This window comes from Pongo abelii, chromosome 15, assembly GCF_028885655.2.
Source record: "Pongo abelii isolate AG06213 chromosome 15, NHGRI_mPonAbe1-v2.0_pri, whole genome shotgun sequence".
NCBI classification, from domain to species: Eukaryota; Metazoa; Chordata; class Mammalia; order Primates; family Hominidae; genus Pongo; species Pongo abelii.
This window is the reverse complement of record NC_072000.2, coordinates 54,124,833-54,147,967: the sequence shown is the minus strand read 5'-3', so window position 1 is coordinate 54,147,967 and position 23,135 is coordinate 54,124,833. Positions and strand designations below refer to the sequence as shown.

Here is a 23,135-nt window from a genome sequence, read left to right as displayed (position 1 = left end):
TACTGTTATTTAAACAAATAACAATCTTGGAAAAATAAGATACGGGGAAGAAAATTTTTATTCACTGTTCATTTTTACAGTTTGAAAGCAACTGCCACGAGCATTCAGAGGCCAATAGAGACAGAGCAAATCCTCGTTTCTAAATATGGGAGCCTGGGTTTGCTGGCTGGAGCAGCAAGATTAACATTCCACCGCCCTGGACCCTTACTCAATTCTTCCTTCCAGGGTTCTTTGCTAAACCTGAGACCAGATAGGTAGCAGGCCATTAAAGTACAGCAGAAAGTCATATTTCTGAAGTCTGAGACTTGATCTATCTGCATAACGATATTTTCAGAGTTTAGGTTTATTAACTCTAAAAGAGCAATGTGACTTTAAAATATGTTTGTAGCAGTTGTTTCTTGCCTAAATAATCTTTCACTGTGTAATGAGTGCGTGTGTGGGATGCAGGACTTAACTAATTCCTCAGGCTAACTGACCATGTCTTTTACTAACAGACAAGAATGACAAAACCTTGGATTGTGTGTGTCTCTCCATCAGCCAGTGTAAAGTGGCACATAGGCTTTACTTCAGAAGGGGTGTCCAGTCTTCCCTGGGCCACACTGGAAGGAGAAGAATTGCCTTTGGCCACACATAAAATACTCGAGTGATAGCTGATGAGTTTAAAAAAAAATTGCAAAAAAATCTTATAATGTTTTAAGAAGGTTTACAAATTTGTGTTAGTCCACGTTCAAAGATGTCCTGGGCCATATGCGGCCCATGAGCAGTGGACTGGACAAACCTGCTCTCTGCTTCTGCATTATATTAAACTTGCGAGGCCTGTTTGCAATTAATGGAAAATATTGTCGTGAATACTAAATAGGTGGTCTTAATTTTTAGAGACCTTTACACATTACCTATAATACAGTAACTTATTTTGTTGAATTAATTCACATTTTTTAATTTTCACAGGTTGAAAACAAGGATATTTCTTCCTTGCAAAGCAAAATTAAAATGTTTGTAAAAGAGCTGGCCTAGATGCAGTTTTTATAGGCTTAAACGTTTGAGTAGTTAACAAATTCCTTTCAGGTTATTAGTTCTAATGAGGTACCACTGACAGTCTTTTGATGGGTCAGTGCTGTTAAATACTTTTGGGTTTTTTGTTGTTTGTTTGTTTGTGACAGAGTCTCACTCTGAAACCCAGACTGGAGTGTAGTGGTGCAATCTTGGCTCACTGCAACCTCCACCTCCCAGGTTTAAGCAATCTTCCTACTTCAGCCTCCTGAGTAGCTGGGATTACAGGCATGTGCCACCATGACCGGCTAAGTTTTATATTTTTTGTAGTGATGGTGTTTGGCCATGTTGCCTAGGCTGATCTCAAACTCCTGAGCTCAAGCAATCTGTCTGCTTTGGCCTCCCAAATTGCAGGGATGAGCTACCACACCTGGCCTTGAGTAATTTTTTAAAAGTTACCTTTAACTCAGATTTGTTAATCTGCTGAAGTCCAGGCATTAACGATGTGAGTTCCAGGTGCTTGTGTTGGTTCATGATTGTTTGACAAATCATTGCCAGAGTTTTATGTACACAGTACAATCTCATGTATCTACATTCAGTACTCAACCTTGTTCTTTTAAGGAATGTGTCCTGATAACCTGCTTGTGCTGCATGCACAGTACAGCAATGTACTGAGGTGCTACATATACAAATTACTATTTTTTTTTTTTTTTTGAGATAGAGTTTCGCTCTTGTTGCCCAGGCTGGAGTGCAATGGCTCAATCTTGGCTGACCGCAACCTCCGCCTCCCAGGTTCAAGCGATTTTCCTGCGTCAGCCTCCCTAATAGCTGGGATTACAGGCATGTGCCACCATGCCCAGCTAATTTTGTATTTTTGGTAGAGACGGGGTTTCTCCATGTTGGTCAGGCTGGTCTCAATCTCCCGACCTCAGGTGATCTGCCCGCCTCGGCCTCCCAAAGTGCCGGGATTACAGGCATGAGCCACTGCGCCCGGCCACAAATTACTATTTTTTTTTATACAAAGCTTAGATGAGAAGCTTTACACTTGTGTTTAGAATGAGTGTAAATAATTTCATGGCATATAATTCACGTGGAACAAAGGACTGGCTTCTTAAAACTTAAAAACAGGAAAAAGAAGTTTCACAATCCCACAAATAATAAATGTTTAACCAGAGAATATCTTTGGATTTCAGTGACATTTATGAATGTAGGTACAGTAATGTGCTTTTAAAATAACTTTTCTTTCTAAATCTTGTTACAAGGATTTTTTTTTTTTTTTTTTTTGAGACAGTGTTTCACTCTGTTGCCCAGGCTAGAGCGCAGTGGCATGATCATAGCTCACTGCAGTCTTGACCTCCTGGGCTCCAGTGGTCCTCCTGTCTCAGTCTCCCAGTAGCTGGGACTACAGGCAACATACCACTATGCCTGCCTAATTAAAAAAATATTTCTTTCTGTAGAGACAGGGTCTCACTGTATTGCCCAGGCTGGTTTTGAACTCCTAGGCTCAAGCAGTCATCCTACCTCGGCCTTTCAAAGTGCCAGGATTACAGGTGTGAGCCACTGCAGTGGAAGGATTTTTTAAAAAATTCTGTTGTTCAAAACTCTTCACTCTCAAGCATGTATCTGACACCCACAGTGAGTCTGTTACTCTTGTTCCCTGTGAAATGTCTGCTTGTTAACCTGAGAGTCCAAAGAACAGGAGAGGCATAGTTTGGCAGGTAGGAACAATATTCCCTGTTAGCCCTGGAAGACAGCTGCAGTTCAGTTCTAAATTCAATCACCTTCCCTTTATGCTCCCAAGCTTTATGAGAAAACAGCTCACTTGATTACCACCTAATCTACCTGTATGTCCTTGGGCAAGTTAAACTCTGCATGTTACTTTCCCTTTCTGTAAAATGAGAATATCTATTGGCTAACATTGTGGTAATGGTTAAACTAGATAATGTATGGGGACCATACTTAAGGAAGCAGTCTCCTCAGTTTACACCAAAACTGTTCTGAGAATCCAGACTAGTAAACTCTTGCAAACTAGAGAGGTGTACAAGAAACCATCCCAAGTAAATGACACATAAGTGGTCCAGGAAAAACAATCCTCAGTTGTTAGGAAGGATTCCAAGTTTAGCAGTGTGCCTGTCATTTACCGTTATATTCCAACCAGACATCTTCACCACGTCTTTTAGACCCTACCTTCATCATAGGAAGAGAGAAGCCACAGGGGAAAATAATTGAGAGGTTGGTTGCTCTTATCAAAAAAAAAAAAAGGAAAAAAAAATCCCGTAAGCCTTTAATGAGGCGTAGGGCATCACTGGTTTGATATTTCCCAGCAGAATGCAATACCAAAAGTAAAACCAAAGAAATAGTCCCCTTTCAAAAACACGAAGGTCCCAATGCAGCAGACTACTGCAGGCCGCAGAGGGTGGGAACAGAACTTAGCAAAGAAGTTCCCCGAGACTCCGCAAAATACTGTAAAGTGGACAGCAAATGAAATATGGCTTGTTGCTGTTAAAGTTTCTCCACAGTTAACTCAAAACTGAGGACCTATGTGTAAAGAGTCTGGAACAATGCCTGACATAAAAGATCCTCAACAGTGGGGAGGGAGAGCATCAGGATAAATAGCTTAATGCATGCTGGACTTAATTCCTTGGCGATGGGTTGATGGGTGCAGCAAACCACCACGGCACATGTTTACCTATGTAACAAACCTGCACATCCCGCACATGTATCCTGGAACTTAAAATCCTCAAGACATTTTAATTCTCTTCCCTTCTCTCATTTTCAAATCTACCCTCAATGACTTTTCTGAACATTCAACACATTTATTTACTCCTTCAATTCAGCAGACAGGCACTGTGCTAGGTATCAGGGGTACCCATCAGTACTCTTAAATATTAGGGACAAATAATAAGATGCATTCCATACCCATAAGCAGCTCTCACATCTGTAATGAGAGGCATATGCAAAAAATAATTGCAACTCAGAGAAATGCAATCATAAAGGCATAAGCTAGCTACAGCGGCAGTGCAAAGGAGGATGTGGTCGCCTCTGCCTCAGTTGGTCAGGGAAGATTTCATGAAGGGACCATTAAGCTGATTTTTGACGGATGAATGGAAATCCACTGGACAGCTTGTCAGGTGTTCTAGGCAAACACATACAACAGCATCAGATGTGGTTTTGGTGTGGCTTGAGCGTACGGCATGTGTAGGAGATGACTAATGGGTAGGCAGGAGGGCAGGGCAAGGACATGCAGAGTCCATGTGGCGTATTCAGGAGTGCAGATGGGTTCTGGAGGCAATGAGAGGATATTTCAATACTTTAAGCAGGGTAGCCACTTGGCCAAATCATTTTAGAAAGATTATTCTGACAGCAAATTTGGAGAGTGGGCGGGAGAGGGGCCAGACATGAGGCAAAGAGATCAGGAAGGAAGAATGAACAGGTAAGAGATGTTGAGGAGTGGGGTCTGAACTCCGGCAGTAGCAGTAGGAATGAAGAGGAAGTGATCTGAGAACCGCTGTGGGCTAGACTAAGGCAGATACAGTAAGTTCTGTAGGTGCCCGCGGAGCATCCTGATGGGGTCAAGGCCTCCACGGTCCTCATACTGCCCTCCTGCAGGTCAGAGTCCCTTTTCTTTAAAACACTTATTTTGAAAAGAATTGAAATAACATTAATTTTATTAGAACTAGAGACTTTACTGTCATCTGCCAGAAAATTGTCCTGTATATAAATCATGTAAGTTTGGAATCAACAGTTTTAAATTTTGTTTTAACTTCAAAACAATAATGATGTCTACAATGTGAATGGTGTCCCCTTCCAATGTTGCTCTTTGCTGTACCCAGCCTGAGTGGCCACACACTGTGACCCTGGTTACATGTATGTAATAGGCAGCTAAACACAAGCGGTCCTCTATATATGTGAGTTCCATGGGTTTCAACCAAACGCAGATTGAAAATTTTCGGGGAAAAAAAATGGATGGTTGTGTCTGTACTGAACATGTACAGACAGAGTTTTTCTTATCATTATTCCCTACACAAGACAGTATAACAACTATTTACATAACATTTACATTGTATTAGGTATTATAAGTAATCTAGAGATGATTTAAACTATATGGGGGTAGGAGATGGGTGTGGAGGGCGAACACATAGCAAATGGATGCTGGGCTTAATACCTAAGTGATGGGTGGATCTTTGCAGCAAACCACCATGGCACACGTTTACCTGTGCAACAAACCTGCACATCCTGCGCATGTACCCCTGAACTTAAAAGCTGAAGAAAAAAAAATGAATTCAGTCCAATAAGTAATAAGGTATACGGGAGAATGTGTGTAGGTTATATGCAAATACTATACTATTTTATACAAAGGACTTGAACATCTGTGGATTTTGATGTCTGCGGGGGGTCCTGGAATCAATTCCCCATGGATACTGAGGGATGACCGTGTATAGGTTTGGGGGCAGAAGAGAGGGTAGATTGAGAAAGATGATGTCTTTTTTTTTTTTTTGGCGAGACAGTCTCATTCTGTAGCCCAGGCTGGAGTGCAGTGGTGCTATCTTGGCTCACTGCAACCTCTGTCTCCCAGATTCAAGCAATTCTCCTGCCTCACCCTCCTGAGTAGCTGGGATTACAGGCGCGTGCCACCACACCCGGCTAATTTTTGTATTTTTAATAGAGACGGGGTTTCACCATGTTGGCTAGGCTGGTCTCAAACTCCTGACCTCAGGCGATCCACCTGCCTCAGCCTCTCAAAGTGCTGGGATTACAGACATGAGCCACCGTGCCCAGCCAAGTTGAGGTCTTATATATCACCCCAAATGTATAGATTGGGGAAAAGCCCAGGTTAAGGCCCTCAGAAGTACCAAAATTCAAGGAATAATAGGAAAAAAACAGAACACTTAAAGGTGAAATATTGAAATGTCTTCTGCCTTGACTCTAGGGACAGTCAGTTCTCAAACAGGTTGATGGTCATATAGCTCCCGTTTTTGTACTTCATACACTGAGACTTCCAACTTGCCTTTCATCTGCCAGGATTAGATTTTATACATATGCCCCCAAGTCAACATAATGATGCTGCCTGCTTAGCAGCTTAGCTATCTGCAGCAGTGCCATCTTTGCACCTTGGTACTTGGGCAGCTATTTTAATACCTCGTCCTTGTTCTAAAAAAATGAGAGAAGACCCCAAAATGAATATGTTGTTACTAATGATAAGGAACTCAGGTCTCAAATGAATACAACTTAGGATGGAAGCCACTGGTATTCAGAAAGCAATAAATCTTTTAGCCTCAATAGCTGCTCACTGGACTTAGTTTGTGAGTTCACTTATGAAAAGGAATGAGGAAAATATTAGTATAGAACCAATATTGGAAATATTGTTGAACATAGGGATCTATTTCTTTTTCTTTTTGATACTGGAATTTTCCTATTTGACTTAAGTAGGTCTGACTTTCTCCACCCAGCGTCTGGTTGCTCCTCTGTCACCATCCTTCATTCCTTTTCCTTCTCTGTTGCTTAACTCACAATTCCCTGGGGCTCTGTCTTTTGACCACTCAGCTCTGCACACATAGATCTTGCAATTTTCATGATTCCAACTACAAGCTTATTGTAGAGGCCCCCTCTCTAGACCTCTGGCTCCGACCCCTCTCTTAAGTCTGACCTCTCCCCTTCAGCTGCCTGCCTGATGTCTTCCTTTGCTTGCCCAACCAAGAGTATGTCTTAGCAAAATTTCTGCAAAAATAGACTCTTCTGCCTCATATTCTTGTTTTACTAATGGCATCACCATTCTTTTAGCATTTCTAGTTTCTTCTGCCTCACATGAACTCAGCGTGTCATACACTGATCTGCCTGTGATGGGTTCTCTCACAGTCCTCCCCCACTTTCCATCTTCATGGCCATTGCCTCAGGTTGGGCCTCACTCCTCTAATAGTCTCCCCACCTTCAATATCTCTCTACACTTATCTGTGCAGGCAGTGGTGGCAGAGCATACTCCTAACCTGGGGTTCCAGACTTTTCATCATGCCACTCCCAATAGCCCACCAAGTTCAGGAGAGACTTGGGTTTCCTGACCCAGGCTAACCCACAGGATCCCCCCTGGATAAGAGGCCCTTCTTGTCTGGGATAGCTAGTAAGTAAGTTTTGAGCTGCCCAAGAGTAAAAGTCAAGATAGAGGAAAGCAGAGTCTAGAAGCAAACAGAGAAATTAGAACATTTTTCCGATGACTCTGTTTGAGTCTCTGAAGCCAGCTATGTCTAAAGCCACCGACGCCCCTGGACTTCCCAGTTACCTCACCTAGTTAACTCTATTCTGCTGGTTTGGGGCTGGGTTTCTCTCCCTTGCAGTGGATCAGATCCTAACTGGTAGAGCATTCAAACCTTTCAGCCCATTAAACCCTACTCTTAAGATCCTTCTCAATCATTACCTTCCCAGAAAGTAATCTGCTTTTTAAGTTTGCATTTTGTCCATAATACCCACCAGATCATCTTAACAGTTGATTTAGAAGCCTTCTAGAATAGTGTTGGTTGCTGATCATACTGTGGAGATCTTATCAAACTACAAAAGTAAGCGTTATGAAACTCATCAGAAAGTAAAAGGGAGGAAACAAAAACCTGTTGTGGGAGTGGTTTGATTTAAATGTAACAAAAGAGGAAATCTATTTCTTTGCACCTAGAAAGTGTTCAAGCCTGCACCTCTCCATCCCCCCATCAAGGGATCATTATTTAGTGAGAATAACTCAAGAGATGAGAAAATGAGTAGCTTACATAAGGAGGTAGATTCTGGGGCTTGGTTCTAGCCCCCATGATTATGGGGGTTCCTGAGAAGTGGAGGGAGAATTGCAACATGTATTAGGAGAGGTACTTGGGCAGTGAGGTTTGCCATCTGGAGGGCAAGTGTTTTTTTTTTGTTTGTTTTGTTTTTTGTTTTTGTTTTTTCTGAGACGGAGTTTCGCTCTTGTTGCCCAGCCTGGAGTGCAATGGCGCAATCTCGGCTCACTGCAACCTCCGCCTCCTGGGTTCAAATGATTCTCCTGCCTCAGCCTCCCGAGTAGCTGGGATTACAGGCATGTGCCACCATGCCCAGATAATTTTGTATTTTTAGTAGAGACGGAGTTTCTGCATGTTGATTAGGCTGGTCTGGAACTCCCAACCTCAGGTGATCTGCCTGCCTCGGCCTATCCACCTGCCTCGGCCTCCCATAGTGCTGGGATTACAGGTGTAAGCCACTGCACCCGGCCTTTTTTCTTTTTTCTTTTTCAAACCTTATTAAAACAAATAACAACAACAACAAAATGAGGTCTTGCTACTTTGCCCAGGCTAGTCTTGAACTCCTGGGCTCAAGCAATTCTCCTGCCTCAGCCTCCCAAAGTGCTGAGATTACAGGCATGAGCCACTGCACCTGGCCAGGAGAGCAAGTTTTAAAACTGGCCAGGTCACTAGTCACAATAGCAAAGACTTGGAACCAACCCAAATGTCCATCAATGATAGACTGGATTAAGAAAATGTGGCACATATGCACCATGGAATACTATGCAGCCATAAAAAATGAGTTCATGTCCTTTGTAGGGACATGGATGAAGCTGGAAATCATCATTCTCAGCAAACTATCGCAAGGACCAAAAAACCAAACACCACATGTTCTCACTCATAGGTGGGAATTGAACAATGAGAACACTTGGACACAGGAAGGGGAACATCACACACCAGGGCCTGTCATGGGGTGGGGGTATTGGGGAGGGATAACATTAGGAGATATACCTAATGTTAAATGACGAGCTAATGGGTGCAGCACACCAACATGGCACATGTGTACATATGTAACAAACCTTCACATTGTGCACATATACCCTAAAACTTAAAGTATAATAATAAAAAAAGAAAATGGTTGTGAATATTTTGAATCTAATAATAAATTTTGCCTTTCTTTAAAAAAAAAAAAAAAATCTGGCCAGGTGTTGTAACTCACGCTTGTTGTAATCCCAGTACTTTGGGAGGCTGAGGCAGGAGGATCATTTGAGACCAGCCTGGATAATGTAGTGGGACCTTGTCTTTACTAAAAATAAATTTCAAAAAATTAACCTGGCATGGTGGCACATACCTGGAGTTCCAGCTACTGGACAGGCTGAGGTGGGGGCAGTGCTTGAGCCCAGGAGATGAGCCAGCAGTCAGCTATGATCGTGCCACTGCGCTCCAACCTGGGCGACGAAGCACGAACTTAGCTTAAAAAAAAAAATAGTTTTAAAACTGAAGGTGCTTTCTTGTTGCTTTTCTCTTGGATTATGGGGAAAGTCACTCTCAGAATGGAGTTTCAATTTTTTTCCTTTTCTGTTGTATTTCCCTTCAGTTACCCAGCCTTCAGGAAAATCTGACACTTGGGTACTGCCTATGTGTGGTGGCAGAAAGTGAAGAGAAAGGCCAGTATAGGACACATACCTGCCCCACATCTACCGTTCCCACGGTAGAGTCCTAGGTTGATCTTAAAGGTAGCTTTGATGATTGACAGATGATTGGCTGCAGTTGTAGCAGAATTAACCAGCTTACCAGGTTAAATGTTGGGGTTGCGTATGAGTGGGCTTCAGACTCAAAAACTGATGGAAGTGGCGGCTGGGCGTGGTGCTCATGCGTGTAATCCCAGCACTTTGAAAGGCCGAGGCAGGTGGATCGCTTGAGGCCAAGAGTTTGAGACCAGCCTGGCCAACATGGCGAAACCCTGTCTGTACTGAAAACACAAAAATTAGCCAGGCGTGGTGGCGTGCGCCTGTAATCCCAGCTACTTGGGAGGTTAAAGCAGGAGAATTGCTTGAACCCAGGAGGTAGAGTTTGCAGTGAGACGAGATCTTGCCGCTGCACACCAGCCTGGGCAACAGAGTGACATTCCATCTCAAAAAAAAAAGAGAGAAAAAAAAATTCTGATGGAAGTTCTGCCTCATTGACCTGCTTAATGTGATCAGGGATAACATAGGATCCAAGCTAATCCTGCCACTTAGCAATTCAGAGCTATGCATTTAGATAAAGATCTCTGTCCAGCCCTGTGAAATATGAGCAGAGGAGCAGAGGTAGGGGTATGTGTGTGTGTGAGAGAGAGAGAGAGAGAGAGAGAAGGAGAGAGAGAGACAGAAAGGGTGAAGGCTATTAGTAGGTTTGTAATTCTTGGTAAAAGACTGGAGGGGAATCTATTACTTTATTTTTTCACTAGTGTCTCCAGAGGACAGATGTAACTTTCCAGATAGCCTTAAAAAATGTGACTGTTATTCTGCAACAAAAAACAAAAACAAAAAAACTCATCATTTTTTATACTCCCCTGAGGTTCCTGGCAAGAAGCGTGAGATTCTATAAAGAGAGAGCCCAGGGTTTTGCCTGTTCAGCTGCCCCTGGTCAGGAGCTTGTGTGTGAATCTCCCCAGAAACACTTCCCAACCATAGGACATTTCCCTTGACTCTGATTCATCCATGAGTCCCCAGAGTATTTTACTACATCTTTCCAAACAATCCATGCCAATCATTGATTATGATTAGGAGCGTGGCCACATAGACCCCCTCAGGTCACCCTGTCCTTCTCCTGATTGAAGATTTATCTCAGCATCACTTGGTGGGGATTTTCTGGACTAACAGAAGCCAGAGGGAGAAGGCTGCACTCCTGCCTCTGCTGCTGACTGGCTGTGAGTTCTGAGGCAGGTCCCTCAGTCTGAGTTTGGTTTTTCACCTGTGAGACAGGGATGATAATAGTGGTGGTGACATTTGGTTGTTTTTGTTTTTGTTTGTTTTTTTTGTTTTTTTTTTTTTGAGACAGAGTTTCCCCTCTGTTGCCCAGGCTGGAGTGCAGTGGTGTGATCTCGGCTCACTGCCACCTCTGCCTCCTGGATTCAAGCGATTCTTGTGCCTCAGCCTCCCAAGTAGCTGGGATTACAGGTGTGCGGCACCACACCTGACTGATTTTTGTATTTTTATTACAGTCAGCATTTTGCCATGTTGGCCAGGCTGGTCTAGAACCCCTGACCTTAAGTGATCCACCTGCCTCAGCCTCCTAAAGTGCTGGGATTACATGCATGAGCCACCACGCCTGGCCTAGTGGTGACATTTGTTATGTCCACCTATGGAGGTCTTAGGGTTCTCGAACAGTAAGATGGATGTCAGAGCCAAACGTCAACTTGAAATCTGGATGGAAATGTGAGTTCCTGTGGGTATTTCTCACGGTTTACAAACGGCTTGATTCCTTCTTTCCCCTGCTCAGCTGCGTACCACATTTGAAAAGAACAAACGGGGCACCTGGACTTCCAGCTACCTTTGCTCACAGTAGCTGTCTGCAGATCTACTGCATCTCTACATGAGCAGGGTCCTCAGCCCCCGCTGCATGGCAGGGGGTGGAGATGGACTATGGATCCGCTCCCCTCGTTCTCCCAGGCTGGCTTCCTTTCAGGCCCTAGCTGATCCTGGACCAGATCTTATCAATCTTCTCCTCTCACGCTTTCTCTTCACAGAAGGTGACCCAAGACAAGGAGTCATCATCTCTCCTTATCTGCATCTGGCAGGCCAGGCCATGTGGCAGGTGCTCTGGGTACCAGCTGCCCATTGTTATGTAGAGGAGCAAGTTCCTGAAGGGAGTGGCTACTACCGGACAGAACCTGGGACACGCCAGTATTTGATACCAATTATTATTACTCTACTTACTGGAGCATAGTGGAGTGACCTGGTTTTGCAAATGTGTTTCCTTTAATTCCTTCAACCTATCAAATGAAACAACTCCTCAGCTCAATACTCTGATTTCATTGTTCCTAGAAGAATTTAGGGTTGTAGACCTTCCCAGGCAGGCTGTAAATGCTATTTCGGTCCGTGGGAGCTCCAGGACCTGATTGAAAGCAGCCTAGCCTGTGAGAAGCTCTACTGTGGAGGATCAGGCAGCACTGGGACCTTGGGCTTCCAGGGTGCCAAGTTCTCACAAAGCCTGGCCCCTGGTACAGGGCTCCCTCCAAGCCTGAACCTCAGGGGAAGGCTCAGCAGTCACAGCCCACCAGTGTTTCCTTTCAGCTGCCAATGCTGCTCAGAGAGGGAGGTGCTGCTGCTGCCTGGAGGGGGCAGCCCTGAAGGTTACGGAAGACAGTGGGCAGAGAATGTGGAAAATCACCCAGAGGTTGCTGCTCACACTTCATGTCTTCAGAGCATCACCCCTCATTTTATAGCTGGAGAGGTTGGTGCACAGCCAGGGAAAGCCAGGAACAGGTTCCGGCTTCCATCACTCAGATACTCAGGAATCCCTGGGTACCCCACACTGATTCACACTGCGCTGAGCTGTCCGTGGCACAGAACCATTTGTCCACTGTTGCTTCCTCCCTCCAGGGACACTGTCCATCTTCAACAAGGGAGGATCCCAGATACTCACCACAAGTATTCATTTTATAAAAGTCCCAACTGTGGCTCAGGGGTCGGTCCTTGCACCTTATTAGGTTTACCTATGACTTTATCTGCACTCACATAAGCACTAGGGGGACAGGAAGCTGTTACTCCAGTCCTGGGGGCCTCTCTCCCGATGCCTCCATTTTAAAGACTTTGTTCTGTTTGTTCACAGTGTGGATCTACTGACTTTTTTGTGTGGCTGTTTTAACTCACAAATTCCACGGCCTCCTCCTTGAAGACAAGAACAGCATCTTCTTTGCATCTTGCCCCATCCTCGCACTTATTGCTCAGGAATAGTTGATTATCCAGTTCCATGATTAATCTATCTGTCTTTCCTCGAGCACCTACAATATGAGTTCTAGGTTCTACAAGGAATACAAAAATGAGTAGACGTGAATGGAGAGCAGGGCAAAACAGTGGAGAAAGTCAGAGTAGTAGCTTATTTCATAAAGTTTGGTAGGAAACAGGAGACCGGGTTGAGAGGATTGTAGAAGTGCATGGGGAGGGAGGTTGTGGTTGAAGATAAACCTCATGTGGAGGTGACTAGGGGGTGGATGATTGATGGAACAAAGGGTAGAAGAGCCTGGAGGGAAGGAATGGGAACCTGAGCAAAGGCAGATTGATTCCTGAAAAAAAGAGTCACCTCTTCAGCAAGACTAATGGAAGAGGGAGGGAAGTGAAGGTGGGGAGGGAAGGGAGAATGGAAGGAGATGTAGCTAAATTTGGACACAGACGTGAAAGAGAAAATGGCTCACCCTAATGTCCTCAGGTTTTCACTGTTGAATGAAGGAGGGGACGTAAGCCCCAACATTAAAGCACCAAAATTGACAAGGATCCATTGCTGGGATGATTGGGGGTGGCATATGCGACTCAGAAATGGCGCTGTGGCCTGATTGGGGGAGGTCAAGGGAAAAGGAGGGGAAAGGAGAGCAAAGTTGGGGAAATAGGAATTATCTCTAGGGCCATCTTTTCTTCCCTCTCCCACTCACACCCCATGTATCAGGATCCTGAGGCCCATCTGGCCTCCCCCAAGTTCTGAAGTTCTCTCTCCTTCCCTCGTGGTGTGATTTGTGGCTAAGTAACTACTTGCTGTTACTGGTTCAGTAGGTGCTCCTGGCTTTATGTGCTTTCCTCTCTCAGGTACCAGTGTGATATTCTTAGAAGATGGGAGAAGCACAGTTAGATTTTGGTTCACATAGTCTGTGATACTTTGTTATGGCAGCCCCAACAAACTAACAAATTCATCTTACAGCTATATTTTAAAAGTATGAGATATTAGCCAGGTGTGGTGGCATATGCCTGTAATCCCAGCTACTCAGGAGGCTGAGGCACGAGAATCTCTTGAACCCAGGAGGCAAATGTTACAGTGAGCCAAGATCACGCCACTGAACTCCAACCTGGGCAACAGAGAGAGACTCTGTCTCTAATAAATAAATAAAATTTAAAAATTAAAAGTATGAAATATATTTCATCAGCATTTTAAGTATTAGTTGATATGTCAAAAACTGGGTTATACAGTCGTTTAGACTCTATAAATAAACTAATCATAAATATATTCAATAAGAAGGTATTTACTTAACAAAAGACTTAACATTAAACATTTGTTCAAATTCATCTACTCTTTTCATGAAAAATATTTCTTAAAACAAGGTTTTGTTAACTATGGCAGAGTAGTCATTAATTTCCAGCAAACCTGGCTGCTTCCCCTATTAGCACATGGGATTAAATTATCCCCTGTGAAGGGACTGGTGTTTTGGGACATGGGACATTGTCTTAACCCAGGCAGCTATAACACAGATACTGTAGACTGGGTAGCTTAGACCAGGGGTCCCCAGTCCTTGGGCCGTGGACTGCTACTGGTCCATGTCCTGTTAGGACCTGAGGTGCAGAGCAGGAGGTGAGCAGCACTCCAGTGAGCCCTGCCTCCTGCCAGATCAGCAGCGGAATCAGATTCTCACAGGAGCGCAAACCCTGCTGTGAACTGTCATGTGAGGGATCGAGCTTGTGTGCTCCTTATGAGAATTTAATGCCTCCCACCACTGGTCCGTGGACAAATTGTCTTCCACAAAATGAGTCTCTGGTGTCAAAAAGGTTGGGGACCGCTGGCTTAGACAACAGAAATTTTGTTGTTTAATTTTTTCACAGTTCTAGAGGCTGGACAGTCCAAGATCAAGGTGCCTGCATCTGGCATCTAGTGTGGGCCCTATTCCTGGTTTGCAGGTGGGTGTCTTCTTGCTGTGTCCTCACTTGGCAGAGAGAAAAGAGAGAGCAAGCTCTTGTGTCTTTTTATAAGGGCACTAATACCATTCATGAGCCTGCCACCCTCATAACCTAGTCACCTCCCAAAGGCCCTGCCTCCTAATACCATCACATTGGAGGTTAGGATTTCAACATAGGAATTTGGGGAGGCCACAAACATTCAGTACGTAACAAGTGCCTATAATAGAAATTCCTCTCACACTCTTTGAGTGCACACCACGCAGTGTGCTAGATGTCACTCCCAAATGTCATTCCCTGAATTCTCACAACAGGCCTAGGAGATGGGCAGGTATCCCATGGCACATACAAGAATATCAGAACTCAAAGTGATTAAATAACCGTCTGCAGTTACAGAGCTAATCATTAGGGAGAATGTTCCCTAGTTCTGATAGGCCAGGTGTAGATCCCAGCTCTGCTGCATCCCGGCAATGTGACCTCGGCAGGCAGCTCAACTTCTCTTTATCTCAGTTTCTTCATTTGTAAAGTGGAGACATGGTACTACGCACATCATGGGGTTGTTGGACAGATTAAATGAGATAATATATCTTCTTGGCACAAAGCCTGGCACATATAAAGTCCTCTAATATTAGCTATTATTACTGCTTTAAGAAATATGGTAAGTAAAAATAATATCAGACACTCTATAGCAGTGTTTACAAAGAGCTTTCTGTTTTGTCTGATGAGGAAACTGAGGCTGAGAGAAGTTAAATAACTCAATTGGGGCCCCCCAGCCAGTAAGCTGTGGGAAGGGGACTCAACCCAGCCTTTTGACTCCCAGCAGGGCAGAGCTGCAAAATTCTGACAGCCACTCCACTAGTCAGTGTCCTTGAAATAATCAAAGCTCCTATCTCAGCTTAAAAGTCATGCCTGTGTGTGTGTGAATTTACTGTGGAGGAGGGAAACGGCTCAGACTCTTATCCTGTTGTGTAAAGTGCTTCTTGCTTTACATCTCTGCTAGTCAGGGTTCTCCAAAGAAACAGAAACAATAGGATGTGCATAGAGAGAGAGAGATTGGTTTTAAGGAACTGGCTCATGTGATGGAGGCTGGTCAGTCCAAAATTTACAGGGTGGGCTAGCAGCTAAAGACCCAGTAAAGAGCTAATGTTGCAGTTGAGGTCTGAAGGCTGTTTGCTAGCAGACTCCTTCCTGCTCAGGAGAGGCCAGCCTTCTGTTCCATTAAGGCCTTCAGATGATTGGTGAAGCTTATCAGATATCATGGAGGGCCATCTGCTTTACTGAAAGTCAACCAGTTTAAATGTCAATGTCATCTAAAAACACCCTCACCAGGAGCACCCACAATAATGTTTGACCAAATATCTGGACACTTTGGCCCAGCCAACTTGACGTGTAAAATTAACCATCACAACATCTTTGCCTAGCTCCATCAAGAATTGGCTGAGAGATCTTATGCAAGGTACTGACCTTAACTCCCACTCACCACATGCCCTGGAAAGACGAAAAAGCGCTGTAGGATAAGGTTGAGTCTTTGAACCCAACCCTCCCATCCTTTTTCTTTCAGAAGAAGAATGCTGTTAATGAAGCAATTCACTTTGTTTCATTTTCAGTCTATCCACTTGTGGTATCAGGCTGATAGGTGAACCTTTTTTTTTTTTTTAGTTTCCTCTTTTCTTTTGACATGGTGGTAATGTTTTACTTTTATATTAACTACAAGCTTGCATGTAACTAAAGGAACCAGGGAGGGAAGCTGTGTTTTTATCTTCTCTTTAATTATGGTACTTGTTTAAGATTAGCTAAGCCTGGCTCATTTTTTAAAAGTCAATTTTATCGAGGTAGAACTGCTGATTGCAAAAGTAGGTTTTAAAAACATTCCATATCTATATAGAAATGGTATAAAACTAAAAGTTAAATTCTGTGTAAACTGAAATAGCACCATCTTGAATGTCAGGGAAAGGACATACTTTATAAACTGGTCTTGATGGTGGTGTGCCTAAAGTGCAGGGGCAAAATTTAGCCTTCTTTCTTTTTTTTAGGCTAGTCAAGTGAAGCAGTGGAGTGGAGAAGGAATAAAGAAATCTGTAACTGGTTGTGATCAATTAGTTGTGAACACCACTGCACTCAGACCAGCCAAAAATTAGCCTCTTAAGTGTTAAAACTATAAAACAAAAAGCATGAGGCAGCAGATTTGTGAAAGTTTTAAAATTACCTCCATTAATTTAAATTTAAATACTTTAATTAAATTATTAGGGAAACCTGCCAAGGCCAGTAAGCAGAAATTCTCACCCAGTAACCAATGCAAGTAATAATTCTAATGGAATACTCAGCTGGCAAGATATCTGAAGTATGGCAACGGAAGGACTCTAATGAATAAACTAACTACCTTTTATTTATATGGCACTCTAAGGTTTTGAAAGGACTTTCATTGATATTAATCTTGTTTATTTCATCCTTACAACCACCTGATGCCATAGGACAGCCAGATCTCTTTCTCCCCATTGAGACTAAGAGAGGTCCGAGGTCATATAGCTGCAAAGTGGCAGGGAACAGACTGAGATCATCTTTCCTCTGCATTATCATCAGTCCAAGGTCTTTGTTGGGTAACTGAGACTCACATCTAGGGCCCAGGGGTGGGTGAAGGAGAATGATGGACAGAATCATTATAGAAGAGAATTATGGCCATTCTTGCAATTGACCCATCTCAAGAAAAATAGAGTTCATTCAAAATGGTATTGCCATTTTGAATTAGAGACTTTGGGTCATATAAATGTGCAGGCCTGCACATTTACTCCCCAGAATGAGACAACACAGAAGAAAAAAAAAGGAGAGAGGGAATGAGCACTTTAACAGAATTTAAATATTACTGCCTTTTTCACTCCCAAACGTTGAGGAATGGCAGTGGAGGAGGGTAAGGGAAAGAGTGCTGCTGGGGACATTTCTCTCCCCGAGAGGAGAGAGTCACACCGCCAGAGCTGTGAAAGATGAATCACATCTTTTACATCAGGACTTGGTACAGATTTCCTGGGAAACCTGTCACTGAGGATATAATAGAGATGACTGTTCTTTTGGGGAGATTAGCATTTTCTGGAGGGAATAGTATAAATCAATTTGGGGTTAAATGGCAAATTAAGATGAAAATTAAACGAGTGTAATATGGCTTTTGTGGGCTGTGTTCACCTCTCCAGGAAGTCGGCATGGCCAGATTATGTGAAAGAGAAAATGTCAGACTTGGTCGCAAAAGTGAAAAGGGGTGATATTTTTGATCTCACCTTCCTTGAGAGGAGGGGCTCTTTTTAAAATCGAGATGACACCTCTCAGTTTACAAGGCACTCCCCTGTGTATCATTTACGCTCTACCAAGCAGATGCATGGTTCCTGTTTTCTAGATGAGATAGCTCAAGGCCACAGCTAAAGGCACATACTGGGCCTGCAGCTCAAAGCCCATGTCCTCTCCACTCCATCACGAGGCCGACCCCCTCAGTCTCTAGATGGGGGCAGAGTGGCTGATGCAATGACTTATTGGCTCCTTGTTATAAAGGTAACCAACCATATTGTTCTGCCCAGACATGGGAGAGTCCTGGTCAAACTACGACAGTTGGTCACCCTACTCCTATATTTTCATTAGTACTCGCAGGAGATTCTCCAAGAACCACACTGAATGCTAAGACATTTTAGGACACAGCTATATATGCTTGGGATTTGCATATAGTTTCATTCTACCCAAACAGTATTTGCCAGCATTTTAAAATTTACTCTTAGCCTCCTAAGATTGCTATTTTGATTTCTTTTTCTTCTTCACTTGTTTATAGTTTTTCGTTGTTATTGTCTCAGATCACCAAAAAGTGGACAGGGAAGAGGAGTGGAAGCAAGGAAAAATAAGGAAAGAAATACACTGGATCCCATTGTTTACAATGTGGTCTTGGCTGCAGTGTGTTGAGGACCAGTCTATAGCAGGAATTCCCAAACTTGAACATGGTGGTAGGGAGCCTCTAAGACAGCTCCCAGGATTCCCGCCTCTTGCCATTCATGCTCTTGGGTAATTCTCTTCCCTCTTCCCTTGAGTAGATTTGTCTTGAGGGCTCACTTTTTGTGTTTGTGCTTCACCTCCACCCCTCACTTCTCTCTTTCTCTCCCTTTCTCCTCTTCCCTTTCTCCCTCCCTCCATCTCCTTTCTAACCCTGGGAAAGGCCAGATGCCGTGCTGTGAGCAGCCCTATAGACAGGTCCCTGTGGTGAGGAACTGGTGTTTCCAGGACCCAAGGCCTGCTGAGGGCCAGTTAGGTGAGCTTGGAAGCAGACTCCCTAGCGCCAGCAAAGGCTTGAGATGACAAACATCTTGACTGCAGCGCCATGAAAGACCACAAGCCAGGATCATAATGCCAAGTCAGTCCCAAAGTCCTCACCCATGTAAACTACAAGATGATAAATATTGGTGGTTTTCAGCCTTGATTTTTAGGGTAATTTGTTCAGAAGCAATAGATAACTAATACAAATGTATATCAGAACCACTTAGATAACAACTTAATAAAATGTGTATTCTGGGTCGCACCCCCAGAGATATTAGTCAACAGATGTGGCCTGAGATCTTTGCCTTTTCACCAGGAATCCCAGGAGAATCTGAACTGAACAAACTTCTGCTTGAGAGCGCATAGAATTAACTCTCACCTGGGAAGGCCGGACCGTAGGGAAGACTACGAGGAAGGGCGAATTGCCAGATGAAAACAAGATGCCCAGTTATATTTAAATTTCAGATAAGTAACAAATAATGTTTTAGTCTTAAGTATACCCAATACAGTATGTGGGACATATTTACATAGAAACAGGATTTGCTGATTATCTGAAATTCAGATGTAACTGAGTGTTCCATATTTCTGTTTGCTAAATACCATCCAGAGGTCCCACAGGAAGTGAAGGCCCAATGGGAAGTAAAGTGGTGCCTCCTTTTCCTGGATGGCAGGATTTTTCTCCTTAAGGACATGGAGGCCTAGGCTCTTCCTTCCTGTGGGGAGGTGGCCTCCAATGGCCTCGGAAGTCTTGGTGTCCTTCTCCCCGAGGGGCTACAGGTTGCTCAGGATGGTCCTGCCCCTCCCACTCCAAAGACTCGCACCAGACTGAGTCACTCCTGGATGTTCTGGTGGGAGGGTTTTGGGGAGTCCCCCACACAGCCCCACCTCACCTCCAAGAGGCTGGAGGCCCCACAGGTGGGTACAGTGTTGGTGGCCAGCCCCTTGGTGGCCATGGCTGGTGGGTGGGCGAGGAAACTGGTCCCGTTGGTGGACCTCATGCCTGGTGGGCGCCGCCCACGGCACTGGGAACTTCCTTGCTCCTTTTGGTGCTGTTGGCACAGCCTCTCCAGAGCAGCAAATGAATGCCAGTCTCCTCCCACACCCCTCCAGGAACGCAGACCAACACAGCTGCTCTATTAAATGTGTGCACTTCTTATTCTGAGTATGTCTGAGTCTCTGATGAGCTCTATTTATTGCAGCCCTCAGCCCCGTAAAGAGGAGGATGGTTCCAAAGAGCCCTGAATGCGGGTGGTTTTATGAAATCAGCCTCTCACTTCTTTGTATATACTTTCTTGTCACAGGAACAGCCTTAATTTTGATGTTTATTTTGAACTATGAAATATAAGATGAATGAGAGTATGAGTGTATGTATGAGCGTGTGTGTATGAGTGAGAGAGAGAAAGACAGAGAGAGAGATTGGCTGGATAGACTGAAATGCTTAAGGCAGGGATGGAAGATGAAGACTGAGAAAATGTGTGGCTGTGGTAGAATCAGAAACTTTAATATGTGCTTTGAAAGCAGACCTGAAAGTGAGGTGACATCACTCTGCTGTGGTTCGGCCTCACTCAGCAGCCTGATGCAAGCCAAACACCCACAAGAGGGGAACTCCACTCAGTCACTCTCCTGAGAGAAACTCTGGAGGTGTCTGACCTTTTGAGAGCAAGGAGGAGGTTTGGAATCAAGTGTACAGAAGCTCTGTTTGTCCTGGAGGCTCTTAAAGGCTCCAGGAGAACACTCTGGGTGCTGCTTTATATGAATAAAACCAGCATGGCTAAAAAAAATATTCAAAAAGTAGAATCCAAGGATGATGGTGCCACTGCACATCTTGCACGTCAGGAAGAATCCCACGTTCCTGGGCCCCCACCCCTGGTGTAGCTGACTTGGAAAGCTGAAGAAGACCATGAAGCTAGATTTACAGGATGTTACAGAGCCAGAAAGTACTTTAATAATCTAGGCTAGGGCCCAGTGCAGTGGCTCCTGCCTGTAATCCCAGCACTTTTAGGGGCCAAGGCGGGAGGATTGCTTGAGCCCAGGAATTCAAGACCAGCCTGGACAACATAGCGAGCTTCTGTCTCTACAAAAAGTAAAAAATTAGCAGGGCATGGTGGTGCAGGCCTGTAGTTACAGTACTCAGGAAGCTAAGGCAGGAGGATCGCTTGAGCTCAGGAGATCAAGGCTGCAGTGAGCACTCCAGCCTGGGCAACAGAGCGAGACCCTATCTCCAACAAACAAACACAAAAAATCCAGGCCAGGTTCCTGTCTAACAAAGAAGAAGCAAGGCTCCCACTTTGGCCTTCAGTTTGACTTCTCTGGGCATCTGAAAAATTAGTAGCAACCTCACAGATTTATTGTGAAGATTAAGTGCAATGATGTATATAAAGCCCTTGGCACTTTGCACCCAGTAAGTGGGAGCTGTTCTTATTTCACGGGTTCTGTGTGCTTGAGTGCGTGGTGGCAAGGTTGGGGTGGGCGGGGGGAGCTGTTTCAGCATCGTACAAAAAAGAGTTCAGCTTCCTGAGACAGAGTTCTTATATATTTAGAGTCTTTTTAATTGGAAAGGACAAAATAGGCCATTTAATTGAATCCCTTTGTTTTAGAGCTGATGAAACTGAGCTCCAGACAAGTGAGGGCCTGCTCTGGATCCCACGACGGCCTCCTGTTCGGGAATCCTGTATCATGCCTACACAGTAGGGAAACTGCTGTGCTTTTAGCCTAGAAACTCCGCTGCGAGTCATTTACGCAGCAGCAGATGGGAGTTCTAGCACACTAGACCAAGTGCTTGGTTGGATCTTTTCAGAGACCACCGGCGCCATCATGATGGGCCCCTGAACTTTTGTTAATGAATGAAAGTGCTACGTAGAATTACATACAAAGGCAAGTCTGGATTTGAAATTAATGACCGTGAGATTCAGAAATGATTTTGAGATAAAATGAATAGTTCAAGAAAATTTGCATTGCAGTAAACAACATTGCTTAGGAAAACTCCTCTGTAGAATTTCAGAGACAAAGATCATGTCTGTTGTTTTAATTCATAGCCGCAGGGGGCTTGGAGAGAGGAGGAAGAGTGAGAGTTCTGAAGCTCTTTTTTTTTTTTCTTTGAGACAGAGTCTCGCTCTGTTACCCAGGCTGGAGTGCAGTGGTGTGATCTCAGCTCACTGCAACCTCCGCCTCCCAGGTTCAAGCGATTCTCCTGCCTCAGCCTCCTAAGTACCTGGGACTACAGATATGTGTCACCACACCCAGCTAATATTTGTATTTTTAGTAGAGACAAGGTTTCACCATGTTGGCCAGGATGGTCTTGATCTCCTGACCTCGTGATCTGCCTGCCTCTGCCTCCCAAAGTGCTGGGATTACAGGCATGAGCCACAGCTGTGCAGAAATAGGACTGTTTTCTCTTTCTGAAATAGACTAGCTTTTAAATATATAGCAATGTCTAACATTGGTCAAACACTTGGTATGTATTTTACTTACTTGTTTAATCTTCACAACAACCTTAGGAGATAGGTGCTAGACTTATCCCATTTACAGATAAGAACACTGAGACCAAAGAGTAGCTTATTCATGTTCAAATAGCTAGTAAACAGCAGCATCGGGACCAAATCTCTGATTCTGGCTTCAGAGCCATTCTCTACCCTTTTGAGAGAGTCCAGGTACCAAACCTATGAGACTAAGAACTATGAAACATTCCCTGTGCACGTGTGCATTTCATCACATCACTATCCCAAGGTTAAGTGTATGCAGCTGAATCCTCTTAGTGTCTAACACCCTAGTCTGCCCTACCATACTGTTGGTCTGGAAATTCTGCAGAAACTATGGGTGGGATCTTTTATTTTCTAATCTCCAATGCTCAGCCCTTACTTTATGGCTGCTGGAAGAAAAGCCAGAACTAGCTCTGCTCTTTAGTCCATAAATAGCATAAGGAGCCAGCACCAGGCTTAGTATTAATAGTTTTTTGTTGTTGTTGTTTGTTTTTGAGACAGAGTCTCACTCTTTCGCCCAGAGCTGGAGTGCAATGGAGCCATCTCGGCTCACTGCGACCTCTGCCTCCCGGGTTCAAGCAATTCTCCTGCCTTAGCATCCCAAGGAGCTGGGATTACAGGTACCTGCCACCACGCAGGGCTAGTTTTTTTTTTTTTTTTTTTCTTTTTTTTTTTTTTGTATTTTTAGTAGAGACAGGGTTTTGCCATGTTGGCCAGGCTGGGCTTGAACTCCTGACCTCAGGTGATCTGCCTGCCTCAGGTGATCCACCGCACCTGGCCTGGATGTATACGAA

At 44.2% G+C, this 23,135-nt stretch overlaps 1 non-coding gene across 1 annotated transcript; it reads left to right on the top strand.

Annotated features, from left to right (window-relative positions):
• Positions 1–10,770: 10,770 nt before the first annotated feature.
• Positions 10,771–21,946, top strand: LOC100433949 (putative uncharacterized protein encoded by LINC01599). The gene is made up of 5 exons (XR_002911287.3): positions 10,771–11,140; positions 11,932–12,229; positions 14,510–14,584; positions 18,387–18,555; positions 19,676–21,946. It is a non-coding gene; the product is annotated as a putative uncharacterized protein encoded by LINC01599 (transcript).
• The last annotated feature ends 1,189 nt before the right edge of the window (positions 21,947–23,135 follow it).